Source organism: Hylaeus anthracinus, unplaced genomic scaffold (assembly GCF_026225885.1).
Source record: "Hylaeus anthracinus isolate JK02 unplaced genomic scaffold, UHH_iyHylAnth1.0_haploid 11997, whole genome shotgun sequence".
NCBI classification, from domain to species: Eukaryota; Metazoa; Arthropoda; class Insecta; order Hymenoptera; family Colletidae; genus Hylaeus; species Hylaeus anthracinus.
This window is the reverse complement of record NW_026534344.1, coordinates 15,831,691-15,847,851: the sequence shown is the minus strand read 5'-3', so window position 1 is coordinate 15,847,851 and position 16,161 is coordinate 15,831,691. Positions and strand designations below refer to the sequence as shown.

The 16,161-nt window shown below is 48.2% G+C and overlaps 1 protein-coding gene and 1 non-coding gene across 2 annotated transcripts in view; both read left to right on the top strand.

The window, feature by feature from the left end:
- LOC128889223 (uncharacterized) overlaps positions 1 to 16,161 on the top strand; it is a 240,123-nt gene that overhangs the window by 43,753 nt on the left and 180,209 nt on the right. The gene's annotated exons all lie outside the window — the stretch shown is intronic.
- Positions 7,324 to 7,431, top strand: LOC128889911 (U6atac minor spliceosomal RNA). The gene has a single exon (XR_008460516.1). It is a non-coding gene; the product is annotated as a U6atac minor spliceosomal RNA (small nuclear RNA).

Below are 16,161 nucleotides of genomic sequence, written 5' to 3'. Positions count from 1 at the left end.
CCCCCCCCCCCCCCCCCCCCCAACGAAGAGAGGAGTTCCATCTCCGGCGAGGAGTGAATACCTCCCCACCTGACCGCGGGTGCCACAGCCCGCGGTCTCGCCTGTCCCTTTTAGTCGCCTCTTACGACAAGCAGGGATTACTGTGGGCGTATTCTGTTCCCCGACCCACAGGGAAAGTCAGGTCCTAGTATATTTTAACTGTCCAATTTCAATATACCTGTCAAACTTTATCGTATTTCCTGTAATACTTGCACGATTCTTCTTGTAGTATTTTAATAATTACTACCAGATATCCTTCACTCAGATAAAATATTAGAATTTCACAGCTGCAGCTCCTATTTTTGGAGAGCACCAAAATATTGTTGCTCCGTCAGCAAATTATTTGCTTCATGAAACAAGCAACTCATCCCCCCGATTCCTCTTATTGGAATGGCTGTAGCTGCTTAGATCAATCAAAGCCTGTGGAAACAGAAAACGCACAAGTATTTACAATGATAGTACATATACTTTAAGCGCACAAAACTACTTATCAAATAATGATTAACACTATGTAAAGACTCTATTTTAATTGCTAAGGAATATAATCTTAGAAGGCACTATGACACAAATCATAAAACAAACTATGACCAATACGTTGAAAAACTTCGTGAAGACAAATTGGCGGAATTGAAATCAATTCTTCGAAAACAACAAAGTGTATTCACTAAATCTGTTGAAAACAATACAGCTGCTGTAAAAGTTAGTTATATATTATCACATTTAATCGCAAGCAGATCGGAACCATTTACTGAAGGGGAATTTATTGTTACATCCGGTGTCCCTCTTCATCGAACGCTTATTGCGAATAGTTAAGATCAATAGACGTTAAGGAATGCGCTCGGTAAACGATGTGGAAATCGTTCCTCGAACGAAATAATGCTAACCGCGAGTCAGCAAACGGGCGTCAGCGATGTCAGGCCGTTGCATCCGAATCGGCCATCGAACTTGTGACGTGTCCAAGATTCGGAAACCTCGTGCCTTGCGAGGATCTGGGGGGTATATAAACCCGTGGCCACGACCACGGACGCCTTTTTTTTCTTTTTGCTCTTTGCATATTTGCGTATATTCTGTAGTCGCGGACAGGTTAATCTCTCGCGTTAGTCTCATTTAGGTATCGTGTATCGTATCTCCAGCTGAGTAAAGAGTTCGCGTAAGTGAGAACATACGCACTAAAGATAGAGTCACCGCGGAGTTACCTACGAAAGTCCGACGTTTATTATTCGCCAAATATTAGAGTCCCGTGTCGCGAGTGTACAACCAGACCAGATCCTCGCCACAGCCAAGCCCGGGACAACCTGACAACGCCGCCGATAGTAATAGATCAACGATTGGTATTGTTAAACCATTTTCAATTGTATAGTTTATATTCTTGTTTGTATGTAATCCCAAACTCAGTTTTGTTTCATAATTATATTTGTTAATACTCAAAATTAGTGACAATTATTATAGAATTTCAAAATTCCTTCTTTTCCAATTAAATACAGATAAGGTGAGCTTTAGCTCTTTAATCGAAGACAAGAATCCCTAAAGAAAGTCCCAAACTAGTTGGGACGTAACAGAATGTTTAATTAAAGCGGCGGAAGTATTATGTCCAGGCAAATAAATAAATTTTAAAGTGTAAGTTTAAGTCGAAATACTGTAGGTAGTAGAATTGATGAAATCGCCGTGAATTTTAGGAATCAGCATACTTCAACAATATCAACATTTCAAGCCTACTCTATTGCAATTGATGAAAATACAGATATTCGAAATATCGCTCAGCTGGGCGTTTTTATTCGCGGATGCGATGTTAATTTAAAAACAAGTGAAGAACTTTTGGAAATCATTCCTATGCTTAATACACCCACTGGAGCTGATATTTTGGATGCACTTGTGGAAGTTTTGAAGAAGTATAAGTTATCATTGGAAAAGTTTGTTTGTCTTCCAACTGATAGTGCATCTACCCTGACCGGTATTACTAAAGGAGTTGTTGCAAGATTAAAAGAAACATGCAAACAGCATGGTAATAATAATTTGGAACATTTCCACTGTATTATTCGCCAGGAAGTACGGTGCTCTAAAGTTTTAGATATTGGACATGTTTTAAAAATACTCGCCAAAATTGTAAATTATATTCGAGCGCGTGGACTTAATCATCGCCAATTTGCTTCGTTTCTGGTAGATATAGAATGTGAATGCACCGATCTACCATATTATACAGAAGTTCGATGGCTTTCGAGTCATAAAGTATTAAAACGATTCTTCAAATTACTGGACGAAATCATAATTTTCTTGGAAACAAAAAATTATGAATGTGCTGAATTAAAAGATGAACAATGGATAAAGGAACAGGCTTTCTCAGTTGATATTACAGGTCAACTTAATCAACTTAATCTTAAGCTTCAAGGCAAAAATTATGATGTTGCAACACTATTTGATAATATTGTTGCGCCGGGGGGTTGAAGCACGAAAATTCATTTTAATTGAATATAAAGTTTATTAACAAACTATAACTTTTAAACAATTTAACGATAATCTTGGAGACTTGTAACGAAACGTCTTCTCTCGTTGAGTTCTCGAATCGCTCTTTACTATTTTAAAAGTTTGCCGCTTCCTGGCAACCGGAAGCGCGGGAACTCGTTTCCGCAACTTCACATCGTCGCACATCTTCACACCGTCGCGATGATGTAATTCGGAACTGTAGTGCGGCATCTTCATACCGTCGCAACACTCCCCTCTCTTCAGAACGGTCATTCCGACCGCGGCAAATTCAACTTGGACTGTCACAAGTCCTAACAGCTCTGTCTCCAAAAGAGGTTGTGACGGGTCAGACTTTTTCTGCCCATCACGAAAGCACCCTGACCCCTGGAAGGGCCTCGCTCCCTCCTCGCCGGATACCCCAGGCCGGAGATGGTCCGCGAGAGTGGAGGAATGCGTGGACCGCGGTCAGTAGGGACCCCCCTAGCCGATAGAACCGCGTCTTCGCGTGAGCGCGGCAAGTGAATCGTCTTGCGCGGTTTGAGGACGCGCCGCGTTTCGAAGGAGAGGGCCCCTTCGGAACGCGAAACCGTTAATTCCCAGTGTAATCTTTTTTTCGATTGTATTTGATTCTAGGGCGGACTATTTGTTTGCGAGGCCCCCCATAGAGTTAAGTCGCGATGGTAACGTATTCGTTTTCTATCTGTCGAATACTTTCTTTCGTATCGGGAATTCCGCGCCGCGCACTCTTTCCTCCACGCTGTATGTACTGCGGAATTCTCCCGCGTAGGTTTCGATTAAATAAAGAAATCTACCTAAACGTCCGCGGATGAAAGTTTATTTCCCCCCTTTCGACCTCCCCTGAGTTTCGCTTTCCGTGGAGCAGCCGGAAGGACGTGTAGTAACGGACGCATGCACTTGGCACTGGCGACCAATTCTCCTAAATAAATTCGTCCGTGGGAATTGTGCGACCGAGCGTGTCGAGTAGCGGCTTTCCCGGCCGCCCACGCGATGTACGTCACAAGGTCAACTAACAAACGAAAACATTAACCTGAGTGGCCTTTTAGAGACAGTTAGCGTCTCGACATTTGTTCTTCATCTCAAGGAAAAAACCACTCAAAAATCTTGAGCGAGACGCTATTATTTATCTTTCAATAAAAATTTGAAAGCATCTTCAAGAAAAAGAATAACATTTTGACGGTTCCTCGCTCTTCCTCTTGACTCTTGAAGACTTCTCGGGTGTTTCCGTGTTTCAACACCCTAGTCTTCTGGAATGAGGCGTCCCCTTCTTGGGCGAAAATGTCCATTTCCATTCTCCTCAAGAAGTTTCTCGTGAATAGTACCGAGCAAGACGATTCACATGAACAACCTTCGGTTTAGACACGGAAGAACGAATAATCCGATAAATCAACTCATTTAGTCGATTTTTCACTTCGTATGGTCCTTCCCAATCGGACTGAAGCTTTGGACATTTTCGTTTCACTCTTCGGGGATTGTATAACCAAACCTCTCCCGGAATAAAGGAAACAGGGTTAGAATGTAAATCGTACCATGACTTCATCTTTTCTGAACACAATTAATAATCTTCTCTCGTGTCTCCTTAATGTAGAGATTTTGCTCCTTTTATTCAAATGAAGCTCCTGTCAAAAGATCAAGTGGAAGACGCAATTCTCTACCGAAAAGAACCATAGAAGGACTATTCTGGGTAACTTCATGTCTGGATGTAGGAAACGCCAGTAGAAACGTTGGAATCCACTTGTCTCAATCTCTTTGATAACCTGAAACAAACTGAGACAAGTATTGAAATAAGGTCCGAATCATTCGTTCCACGAGTCCATCCGACTAAGGGTGTAAAAGAGTTGTCCTTGTTTCCTTGATTCCCAGCATCTTCATCAATTCCTTGAAGATGGTGGATTCGAAACTCCGAGCCTGATCAGAGTGCAACTGCAAAGGAACTCCATGTCGACTGATCACCTCTCAGAAGAATTCCTGCAATTGTCGTCTCTTTTTAATTCGGTACAGGAAATACTTCCGGCCATTTCGAAAAATAATCAACAACAACCAGCGCAAATCTGTTTCCAGACGAAGACCTCAGCAAGGGACCCACAACGTCGAGCGCTATCCTTTCAAAAGGTGCTTCAACGTTATATACCTTTTGGGACCCTCTTCCCTTTTCGGTGCGGCCCTTTTTCACCAAACAGCGCTGACACCGGTGACACCATTCTTCAACATCCCTTCGATGATCAGTCCAAAAGAATCTCTGTCGAACCTTAGCAAGGGTCTTCTTTACTCCAAAATGTTCGCCAGAAGGTGCGTCATGACACTCTCGAAGCACTTCTTCGACTTTACCTTTTGGAACAATACATAATCTACTAACTTCTTTTCCATCCACAGATTCCCATCTTTGGAGTAGCAAGCCTTGGTAAACTTCCAAAGAATCCCAAATTTTCCAGAAAAACTTCGCTCCAGAAGAAAGAGCAGAAACTTCTTCCCAAATTGGTTTATTTCCATCCTGCTTACGTTTTCAAATAAAGTTAATATCCTCATCTTCTTCTTGTGAAACAATCATTCATCCAAATTCATTGGTTTACAAATAGTCCTGAAAACATGATGTTCCTCTCTATTATCCTTTTCTTCCAGATGAGTACAACGTTTGCATTGCGAAGTTTCACAGGGTCTCCTTGAAAGACCATCCGCATTACCATGCAATTTCCCTTCACGATGTTTTATTTCAAAATCATATTGTTGTAAGCGTTCTATCCATCCTGCGGTTTGCCCCTCTGGATTTTTAAACGAGAGCAGCCACCTCAAAGAGGCGTGATCTATTCTTACCAAGAATTTTCGTCCATAGAGATAGTGATGGAAATGTTCTATAGACTTCACGATGGCCAACAACTCTCTCCTAGTGACACAGTAATTCCTTCCAGCTTTTCCAAACATCTTAGAAAAATAAGCGACAACTCTTTCTCGTTCATCCTGAACCTGAGAAAGGACTGCTCCAATTGCAACATTAGACGCGTCTGTATCTAAGATGAAATCCACATCTGATAAAGGAAAAACCAAAACTGGAGAGTCCACAAGATGTGCCTTCAACAATTTGAAAGCTTCCTGACATTCTTCAGACCAATGGTAAGGAACTCGGTCTTCTGTTAACCGATGTAAAGGTTTCGCAATTAAAGAACAATTTTTCACAAATTTTCTGTAATAGGTACAGAGACCCAGGAAACTTCGAAGTTCGGTTTTATTCTTCGGAATTGGCCAATCTTGTACTGCTGAAATCTTCTCTGGATCCGTCTTCAGTCCTCGTTCCGAAACTATATGTCCAAGATACCTGACTTCTCGACAGAAGAAATTGCATTTCTTCGGACTGAGTAGAAGTTGTGCGTGAAGCCGACGGGAAAACACTGTTCGTAAGTGTTCAATTTCTTCTTCGAAACTCCTTGCAAAAATGATAATGTCGTCAAGGTAAACGAGGCAAATTTTCCAATTTAAATCTTCCAAAACGGTTTCCATTAAACGTTCAAAAGTAGCTGGAGCATTTCAAAGTCCAAGTGGCATGACTTTAAATTGCCACAAACCTGTACCAACGCAGAAAGCGGTTTTCTATTTATCCTCATCATCAACAGAGATCTGCCAATATCCACTCTATAAATCCAAAACTGAAAACGATGATAAACCACTCACTGCGTCCAAAGTGTCTTCAATCCTAGGTAGAGGATACCAATCTTTCTTGGTGACTTCGTTCAATTGGCGATATTCTATGCAAAATCTGGTACTTCCATCTTTTTTCTTGACAAGAACGATGGGAGAGGACCAAGGACTCTTCGACTTTTCGATCACTCCTTGGCGTTCCATTCTTATAAGTAGTTCTTCGACCTCATCTCGACGATTAAGAGGTAACCGTCGAGGAATTTGTTAGTGGGCAAACAAGATTCTGTATTAATTTTATGCCGGACAAAATTACATTTTCCAATCTATTCCGAATTTTTAGCGAAAATGTCTTGAAACTCTAGCAAAAATTTCTTCAATGCTGACTTTTGTTCCTCTGTGAGAGTCTTCCCACAACGATCATACAGTGTCTGCAGATGCTCTGGAACAGAGTGTTTTTCTTTTGTAATCGACAAAACCGCTGGTCCTTTGCCAGCCTTTTTCTTCAGAAAATCAACTTCGCCATGGTATAAAATATGTAATTTTCCCAGAATAAAATCCAAATAACAGGAATGCTTTTGAAGAAAATCAGTTTCCAAAATGCATTCTTCTGTCATGTCGATCACAAGGAAGTCTTCTTCGGTTTTCAATGTCTCAAGAGTTATCGAAAAACGCTGTAGTCCGTAAATCGGTAACTTTTCTCCCGAGATAGAAGAAATTTTAATAGTTTCGAACCCCTCCGTTCCCGTCGCACCAGATCTGATGTTAGATCTAAAGTTCTCAGCATTTAACAAATTCATGCTCGAGCCCGGGTCGAGAATAATGTGACATTCTTTTCCCACCGATGATTCCCTCGATGCAAGAAATATCTTGCCTACAAACTCTTCGCACGACTTCTTCCCATTTCTCTTCTTCTGAGAAGACTCTTCCTTTCTGCGCTTAGGGCAGAAACGTTGAATATGTCTCTTTTGACCGCAATTCCAGCATTCTGATCTTTGTCCCTCACTGGATGATTCGGTGGTCACTGGGCAATCTCTTTTCTTTACGTATTTTCCCTCTGAAAAAGAAGAATATTTGTTTATCTGATTTTGTTTTTGATAAGGATCTGGTGCCATTGACTTAACGGCCTCAATCTCTAGGGGTCTGATCACAGCCACCCTAAGAGAGGTAAAACCGCCGGTGTAGTATGAAAGGAGAGACGTTTAGCACTCTCCTAGACAAGGAGAGAAACACACATAAGATGGTAAAGCACTTGTCGCCTTTGGCGGCACTTACCAAATTTTTTGATAGATCCCCTACTGCGGTAGGGGTCCCATGAAGGGCGGAGCCGAGGATACTACACTGATATATAATGGAATCTCAAACAAACACTAAAACCGAGGCAAGGAGAAGTGTAGAAGGAGGAGAAGCATGGAAGGGTGCGTCAGCGACGCGCTGTGTGGCACCAGCGGTGCTGCTCACGCGAATGGACGCAGTGACGGACGGAGCCGGGAGCAAGCCGTCGTCCGCTTTGGATAGCGGTGACTGCGACCGGTCTCCGGTGCGGGCATCTGGGATGGCGGAGAAAAGACTTCTCCACCTGGCCTCCACCAGCGCTGCAGATGTATCGACAGAGGATGGCAAGCGCCTCCGAGCCAGGGAGGGGGCTTCGGTTTCGGCCGGAGATGGCAGGCGGCTGCGAAGCGGCAAGCGCAGCACTCCTGGTCCTCTGTCGGATGAGGAGGTGTATTCGGCGGACTCATACGCATCGTTCGAGTCCGTGCCATCGGTGACGAGCAGCCACTCGTCATCGAAGCAAAGAGGGCGAGACGTCGAGGCGTACGTCAGCTCGCTGGAAGCCAAGGCGAAGCACTTGGAAGCCCACTGAGCGGAGAGTGCAGTCCTATTCTCCTCGTCGGCCGTGCAGGTCGGCTAAGCCCCTGCCTAAGGAAGGGGCTCTAAATCGGGAGATGCGCTCCAGAGCCACTGTCGACGTGGCGGCCATGGTATTGGAGCGCCAACAGGACGTAGAAATCGTCGCCGCCGTCTCGAAGGGTCTAATGGGCGATCTTGTGCGCGCCTTGAAACTGGCGGCCTTGAACATGCGGGTGGCGGTGTCGGAGCTGGCGACCAGGTCGGCCAGCGCCGCTACACGCGAGCTGGAGGCGGAGAACATTACTCTCCGTGGCCAGCTCGCTGAACTGCGGGCCGAAGTCAAGCGGCTTCGGCAGGCCGTAGAGGTGCGCGGGGGGGGGGGGGGCTGCTGCGCCGATACTGGCCGTGCTTCGGCCGGCTGTTGCGGTACCAGTCAAGGCTATCGGCGCTGCTGGGGTGGTGCATGCATCGCCGGTGCAGGAGCGGCAGCGGGCGACAAAGGCCGCTGAAAACAAGGCGCCGGCGTGTCCCCAAAATCCACTATCTGGGGACGGACTGCTGCAACTGATCGCCGCCATGATCGATGCTAAATTAGCGTCCTTCAGGCTGTTGGGAGCTGCTGTCAGCGGAGGTACAGAACTGGGGGGAGCCGCATCCGGGGCCACCCCTGAGAAGAGGCCTTCAAATAAAAAGACAGCGGCGGCGGGCTCGACTCAACCGCGGCCTCGGCAGCAGCCGACGGGATCTGGGCCGTCGAAGAGCGGCACCAGGGTGCCACCTCACCAGGAAACCGCCTGGTGCTGGGGCAAAGCAGGCGCCGAAAAAGGGAAAGGTGACGCTCCCACCCCGTCCGCCGCGTACTGCGGCCGTCACGGTGACGGTCCCGGCGGGCGGGGGAGTTACGTATGCGCAGGCGATGTCGATGGCTAGATCGAAGATCGACCTAGCCGGTGTCGACATCGTGGCTCTGCGTCCCAGAAGAGGCGTCACCGGGGCCCTGGTCTTGGAGGTGCCGGGCGCCGACAAGGCGTCGAAGGGGGAGGCCTTCGCCGCCAAAATGGCGGACGCTCTGGCCGGAACCGGGGTGCCTATCGCGAGGCCCACGAAGTGGGCGGATCTTAGGATCCGGGGCCTCATCGACTCCATCACCCAGGAGGAGGTGACCAGAGCCGTCGCGTTAGCCGGTGGATGCTCTGAGGGGGAAGTGAAGACCGGAGATATTCGGAACGCACCCTCAGGGGTGGGGACGATTTGGGTCTAGTGCCCGGCGGTCGCTGTCAGGAAACTGGCGGTTGCCGGGAAAGTGGCGGTGGGCTGGACCCAGCCTGGCGTGGAAGCCCTCGCAGCGCGCCCCCTGCAGTGCTACCGCTGTCTTGAGGTGGGGTGCACAGCCGCCGACGACAGGTCAGACCGCTGCTACAATTGCGGCGGTGCGGACCACAAAGCGGCGGCTTGCTCGGCTCCTCTTAAGTGTCCGGTATGTATGGACACTGGGAGGCCAGCCGGGCACAGATTGAGGAGCCGGACTTGCTCCGCTACCAAAAACATGGCAGGGAGAAGAAAGAGCGCTGGGCCAAAGGCAGCAGGCCCAGCGGCTGCGAGGACGACGCCAGCCGTCGTCCGTAAAGTGAAGCAGTCGGTCCCGAAAGGACCCGGGGTGGCTCCAGTGGTTGTCGATCTTACGGCGGCCATGGAGACCACCCAGTAAGCTTTTATGATGGGTCCCTCGGAGCCCATTATACAAGTAAACCTCAACCACTCGGCTAGGGCTCAGGATCTGTTGATGCAGACCCTGCTCGAGTGGGAGGCCGGGTTGGTTGTGGTGGCGGAGCCATATAGGGTTCCCAATCTCCCAAACTGGGTGGGGGATCATCTGGGCTCCGTCGCCGTTGTATGGAGTGGAAGGGCAGGGTCCCCACCGCTTTCTATTATAGACCGCGGTCGGGGATTCCTGGCGGTGAGTTGGCCTCTTGCGGTCTTTGAAAGGTACCGGGACGGGGTTGGGAGATGCATCTCCCGCTGCCTTCTCCGTCCGGTACTCGTCCTGGGGGATTTCAACTCCAAGTCTCACGCTTGGGGTTCTCCCAAGACAGACGCAAGTTGCCGAGAAGTGCTCGATTGGGCGGCTGAACTGGAGCTCCGTCTGTTAAGTACAGGCTCCGTCGATACGTGCGTCCGGTAGAATGGGGAGTCCATTGTGGACCTCTCGTGGGCTACCCCCGCAGCCGCGCGCCGTATCTCGGGGTGAAGAGTGGCGGCAGAGGCCGAATCGTTATCTGACCACAGATACGTGGTCATCGGCCTTTCCGCCGGCAGAAATGCACAACCCCGACGGCGTCCAGTGAGGGCAAGGCCACCACCGCGATGGGCATTGAAGAAGTTGGACAAGGACGCCCTAATGGCGGCCACCCACGTCGTGGCCTAGCCAGAACATACGGCCGGGCCTGTCGCCGGGCAGGTGGAAGTCCAACGGCTCCGGGGCGCAAAGACGGCGATATGCGACGCCGCTATGCTCCGGGGTAGGGTCCACCCGAGGAAGGCGGTGTACTGGTGGTGGTCGCACGAGATTGTGGATATATGCACTGAGTGCATCCGCGCGCGACGCCAGTACTCTCGCGCCCGTCGACGACGACAAGTTGATGAGGAGTGGATTGCCCAGCTGTACAGGGCATACCGTGAGATGGTAGCGGCCCTGCAGCTGGCTATCAAAAGGACCAAGGCCCAGGCGTGGAGTAATCTCCTCGGCTCTCTGGATAGAGATCCTTGCGCCCATACAAACTGGTGATGAGACGGCTTCGGCCGTGGGCGCCACCGCTCATAGAGAGCCTTGAGCCCCAATTCCTCGGGCGGGTCGTGGCCACGCTCTTCCCCCTGATGGGGAGGCGGCCCGACCAGTGCCCGGGACAGAGGGCCGCGATATCGAGCGGCCTTCCGGTGTGGGGGTCACGGATGGGGAGATAGCCGCGGTTATCCGTTGGCTCCGGGGCAAGAACACCGCCCCTGTGCCTGATGGGATACCCGGCCGAGCCTGGACTTTGGCCCTGGGCGTCCTCTTCGACAGGGTGAGGAGGTTCCTCACCTCCTGCCTGGAGTCGAGGGAATTCCCCCGACTATGGAAGAGTGGGCGGATGGTTCTCTTGAGAAAGGACGGAAGGCCCGCGGAGTCTCCCTCCGCGGTCGACATGTCTCCTGGACGAGGCGGGAAAAATACTGGAACGCATCATCGCTTCCCGGCACTTATATACCACCAAGTGCCTCCCTATCTAAGGCAGGTGATTGGGGCCTATCTATGCGACAGGTGAATAAAGTACCCAGGTCGGTACGGAGTTGAGCGGATGGAGGAGGACCGTGGGGTCCCATAGGGCTCAGTTTTAGACCCGTTGTTGTGGTACCTCGGTTACGACACGGTCCTGCGGGCCTCGCTCCCTGACGGCGCCCGTCTCGTCTGCTTCGCAGACGATACGTTAGTGGTCGCCGTCGGGAGCTCGTTCGAGAGAACCATCCGCCTAGCAGAGGTGACAGTGGCGGCTGTCGTCGCTAGGATCCACAGACTTGGGCTGCGAATGGCTCCCGAGAAGACCGAGGCCATCTGGTTTCATGGTGGGTCCGGGTGGGTGGGGTGCCTGTGTCGAGGTCGGGAACCAGATGAAATATCTTGGACTCGTCCTCGACAGCCACTGGCGTTTCGAGGCACACTTCGACCGCCTGGTTCCGCGGGTGGTAAGGACGGTGACCGCGCTTGGCCGCTTCCTGCCCAACATTGATGGGCCTGGGGATCGGGTACGCATAAAGCAATTACTGCGCCAGCTTGAGAAGTGGATGGCCATCAGGGTCATCCGCGGATACCGCACCATATCCTATATGGTGGCGCAGGCTCTGGCGGGGGAAATTCCCTTTGAACTTCAGGCGGCTGCATGCGCGTCAGTCTATGCGCGCGTGCGGGCTCCCTGCCTGGTTCGGGGGAACCCGCCGGAGCCAGAGACGGTCGAGGTGTTCGAACGCCAAACCTGGCGGCTGGCGCTCGAAAAGTGGCGTTTGGAGCTAAACTCCCACGCCAGCGAGCGCGTCCCTGGGGCTCTCCTGCCGTACTTCTAACGATGGCGGGAGAGGGGCTTTGGTAGGCTCACCTACCGAGCGACGCAGGTATTCATCGGGCATGGTTGTTTCGGCATCTATCTACGTCGCATAGGACAGGAAGCGACAGCAGCCTGTCACCACTGCCACGAGGAGGAGGACTCGGCGCAGCATACGCTGGAGGAATGCCCCGCCTTTTCAGCGTCGTACCGAGTCCTAAGGGCCCAAATCGAGCATGACCTCTCGCTCCCAGCAGTAGTTAGAGCCATGCCGGAGAGCGAGGGGAACTGGAGGGCGGTGGTCTCCTTCTGCGAAGAGGTTATCTCGCAAAAGGAGCCCCCAAAGCGGGATCGGTAGACTGCCGCGGGGCCGCGCCATCGGGCCCACGGGATAAGGATGGTGGCTGGCGGTGGGGACGGTTAGAATGACCTCCGCCGCCGGCTTCCCACCGAAGAGGTATGGTGAAGCGAGAGGGGGGCAGTAAGGTAAAGGTTGTCCCTCTGACGGGCGCGGAATCTGGGGAGGGGGCCCTGGTGCGGGGCGCGGCGCGGCTTCCCAGCACTGCTGTTGAGCAGGTTTAGGGGGGGCAGGATATCCCCCCCCCCCCCCGGGACGCGACGGGCCATCAAGGCATAGATGGCCGGTCGGGGCTAGAGGGAGCCACAGAAGGAATCTCTGATTTTCATTGGACAATCACAGAAAGCTGCCTGTGCCAATCTCTAATCTCCGAGACCAATTCAGAGATGGACACCTCACGTCGTTGTTTATAATTTTGAAACTTAACATAATTTAAATTAAAAAAATTTTTAGTTACAAATCGGAACTCCAAGGTCGAAATTATAGCGCCGAAATCATTTTGTTTATCAACGGTTAAGGAAGTTAAAATACTTCGAGCCGGCCCCTTTAAAGATGCAACCAAGGCCAAAGCTTTCCTTGGTTCATCCCATTTGTTGGCCCTAGCGATTACCTTAAATTGAAGAATATACTCCTCCCAGCAAGCCTTTCCATCAAATACTGGTGGTATCAAAACGTATCCTAAATCGGGTACATTTTGAAGGACACCACTCGCTTTTTGCAGAGGCGCCGACTATGAAAGGGAAGGTATCGCGAGTCCAGTAGAGACAGGATTATTTATAGAAAGGGAACTATTTATGAGAGTGGACTCGCGATCCTCACTACGGATTGTCGTGGTTGACAACTTATTCATTAAGTTTTGAAAATTTTACTATAGTACCTGATAATGGTTTCCAATCGTCCCAAGTCTCTTTTCTACATCAGTTTCCTTGGTTGAAGTAGTAGCTTTCTCCGCAGCCTGCATTTCTTCAACCCACTTCTATCTAGAGTGTAGAATTTGTTTTTGTTCCTGGAATTGTGCTGAGATTCCCCGTTGCAAATTCTCGAACAAAGACTCCAACGTCGGTGGAACTTCTCCCCCGACAGTAGACGAACGAGTGGACATCCCATTTCTGACATCAGTGTTGCGCAAAGCGATTTTGGGACCCGAGGTCAACCCAGTTCAAGTAGGGCATACTGGTTGGGTTTTCCTTCTGTGGCGTGCGTGTGTGTGTTCGCGAGCGTGCTCCGGAGCACCCCTTTTCATCCGCGGCATGACCACCACCGGAGGGAACTCCGTTAGACTTTCCTCCGTTCGTTTCACGAATCTCCCGCGTGACCTCGCGCGGTTTGAGGACGCGCCACATTTCGAAGGAGAGGACGCCTTCGAAACGCGAAACCGTTAATTCCCGGTATAATCTTTTCGATTGTATTTGACTCTAGGGCGGACTATTTGTTTGCGAGGCCTCTTATAGAGTTGAGTCGCGGCGGTAACGTATTCGTTTTCTCTCCGTCGAATACTTTCTTTCGTATCGGGAATTCCGCGCCGCGTATCCCTTTTGCCGCGTAGTCGCCACACCCTTTTCCCCAAAGGTGTGTGTACCGCGGAATTCCTTGCGTCGGTTTCGATTAAATAAAGAAATATACCTAAACGTCCGCGGATCAAAGTTTATTTCCCCCCTTTCGACCTCCCCTGAGTTTCGCTCCCCGTAGAGCAGCCGGAAGGACGAAAGTAAGAGACGCGTGCACTTGACACTGGCGCCCAATTCTTCTAGATAAATTCGTTCGTGGAAATTGTGCGACCGAGCGTGTCGAGTAGCGGCGTTCCCGGCCGTCCACGCGAGGTACGTCACAATATATATATAAAAAGAGCAACGCCGAGCGAATACGCATGCAAGCAGTAAGTTAGCCTTGCAACTTTTTTGGATACAAATAGCCGTCTCCAAGAACAGTATACTACGATATACAATACCGAAAACTGCATGCGGGTTTTGCCTCTGTTTTTCAAAGGAGGGGAAAGATGAAAATAAAGAGAATTTTGTTGAAGAGGAAAGTCCATCAGACAAAAATATTTTACAAGCTGTGGGAGAAGATCCGATTGAGGAGGAAAGTGCTGAAATTAAATTGCATTCATCAATTGCAAAAAGATGGAAGCACTGGTTTAATAATGGACTGAAAGATACATAAAAAGAGAGATTAACTAAAAAGTTCCTCAGACCCGAAGGTCTGATTGTACCTACATTAAATCCGGAGATGGCAATCATGCTGACTGAATCATCTATTAAAAGAGATAAACACTTTACTGAAAGATAACAGTTAGCAACATCAGCACTGGCTGCGCTTGGTTCGGCAATAAGGGATATCGTGGAAGAGAAGGACGGTATCGATATAGCTAGCTTTGTAGAAAAATTAAATGATGCTGCAAAGCTAATAAACCATATAACATTTGAGGAAACGCAATCTCGCAGGGCGTTCTTACTCCCAATAGTGGAGAAACAATGTAGACTCTTCTTAAGGAGTCGGAGACAGACAGTTTCCTATTTTGTACAAACTTAGGAGCAAGTATTAAAGAAACTAAAAATTTGAACAAGATGGTACATTGTTCTATATAAGAGTCCTGCACAAAGCGGTGTAAAACGTGTAAAACACTATACTGATTAAACACTTTACAGGGACAGAATTTAAAAATACAAAGTTCTCATTCACCAATGAGAAAAATGCCCCTCCAAACTGGAAATTTAAACTACCAAAACCTGCAGTCGCGGAGACTGGCATACGCCACTGCAGGGAATGGAGATCAGTACGGTCAAACCAGGAACAGATTTTATTTCAAAAACAAACCCCAAAAGACAAAAATGAATGTAGGTAACAATGCTGGTAGGCTTAAATATTTTAAGCGGAATTGGGAAATTTGTATTAAAAGCGATAGCCGGCTACAAAATCAGGTTAGATTCCAACGTAAGTGAAAAACATCTGCCAAGACCAAAATTCGAATCTGCAAACGAAATACATAAATATAAAGAGGTTATTAATACATTGTTAGCGGAAGGTGTTATTGAACGATGTAAAACGCGAAAAAATCAATTCTTGTCAAGCTATTTCCTTAGAGAGAAATCAGACGGCTCATTTAGATTTATTTTAAACTTAAAGAAATTAAAAAGATTTGTAGCAGTAAACCATTTTAAAATAGAAAACATACGAACGGCAGTTAATTTAACTTTCCCAAGATATTTTATGGGAAATATTGATCTTAAAGATGCATACTTTTCAGTGCCAATAAACAAGGCAAGCAAGACATATTTACGATTCGAATTCTTAAGGAAAATGTTTCAGTTTACGTGTATGCCAAATGGATTGTCCTCTGCTCCTTGGGTATTCACAAAAATACTAAAACCAGTAGTAGTAAATAGTTTACGAAAGAAAGGAATTTTTACAGTTATATATTTGGATGATATTCTATGTATTGGGAAAAATGATAACGAATGCTTACATAATATCTATGAAACAGTCAAATTGCTATCGAGTCTCGGGTTTATCATAAATGAAAAGAAAAGTATGTTAGTGCCTGCGATCAGATGTAAATACTTAGGTTTTATCATATGTAGATTCTGTTCAATACTCAATTGAAATTCCTAGTGAGAAACGAGTAAAATTAAAAGATATCATTAAAAGATTCCTTAAAGCAAAAAGCTGCAAAATCAAAGAATTTGCAAGGTTAATAGGATCGTTAATATCGGCTTGTCCAACTTTCAAGTA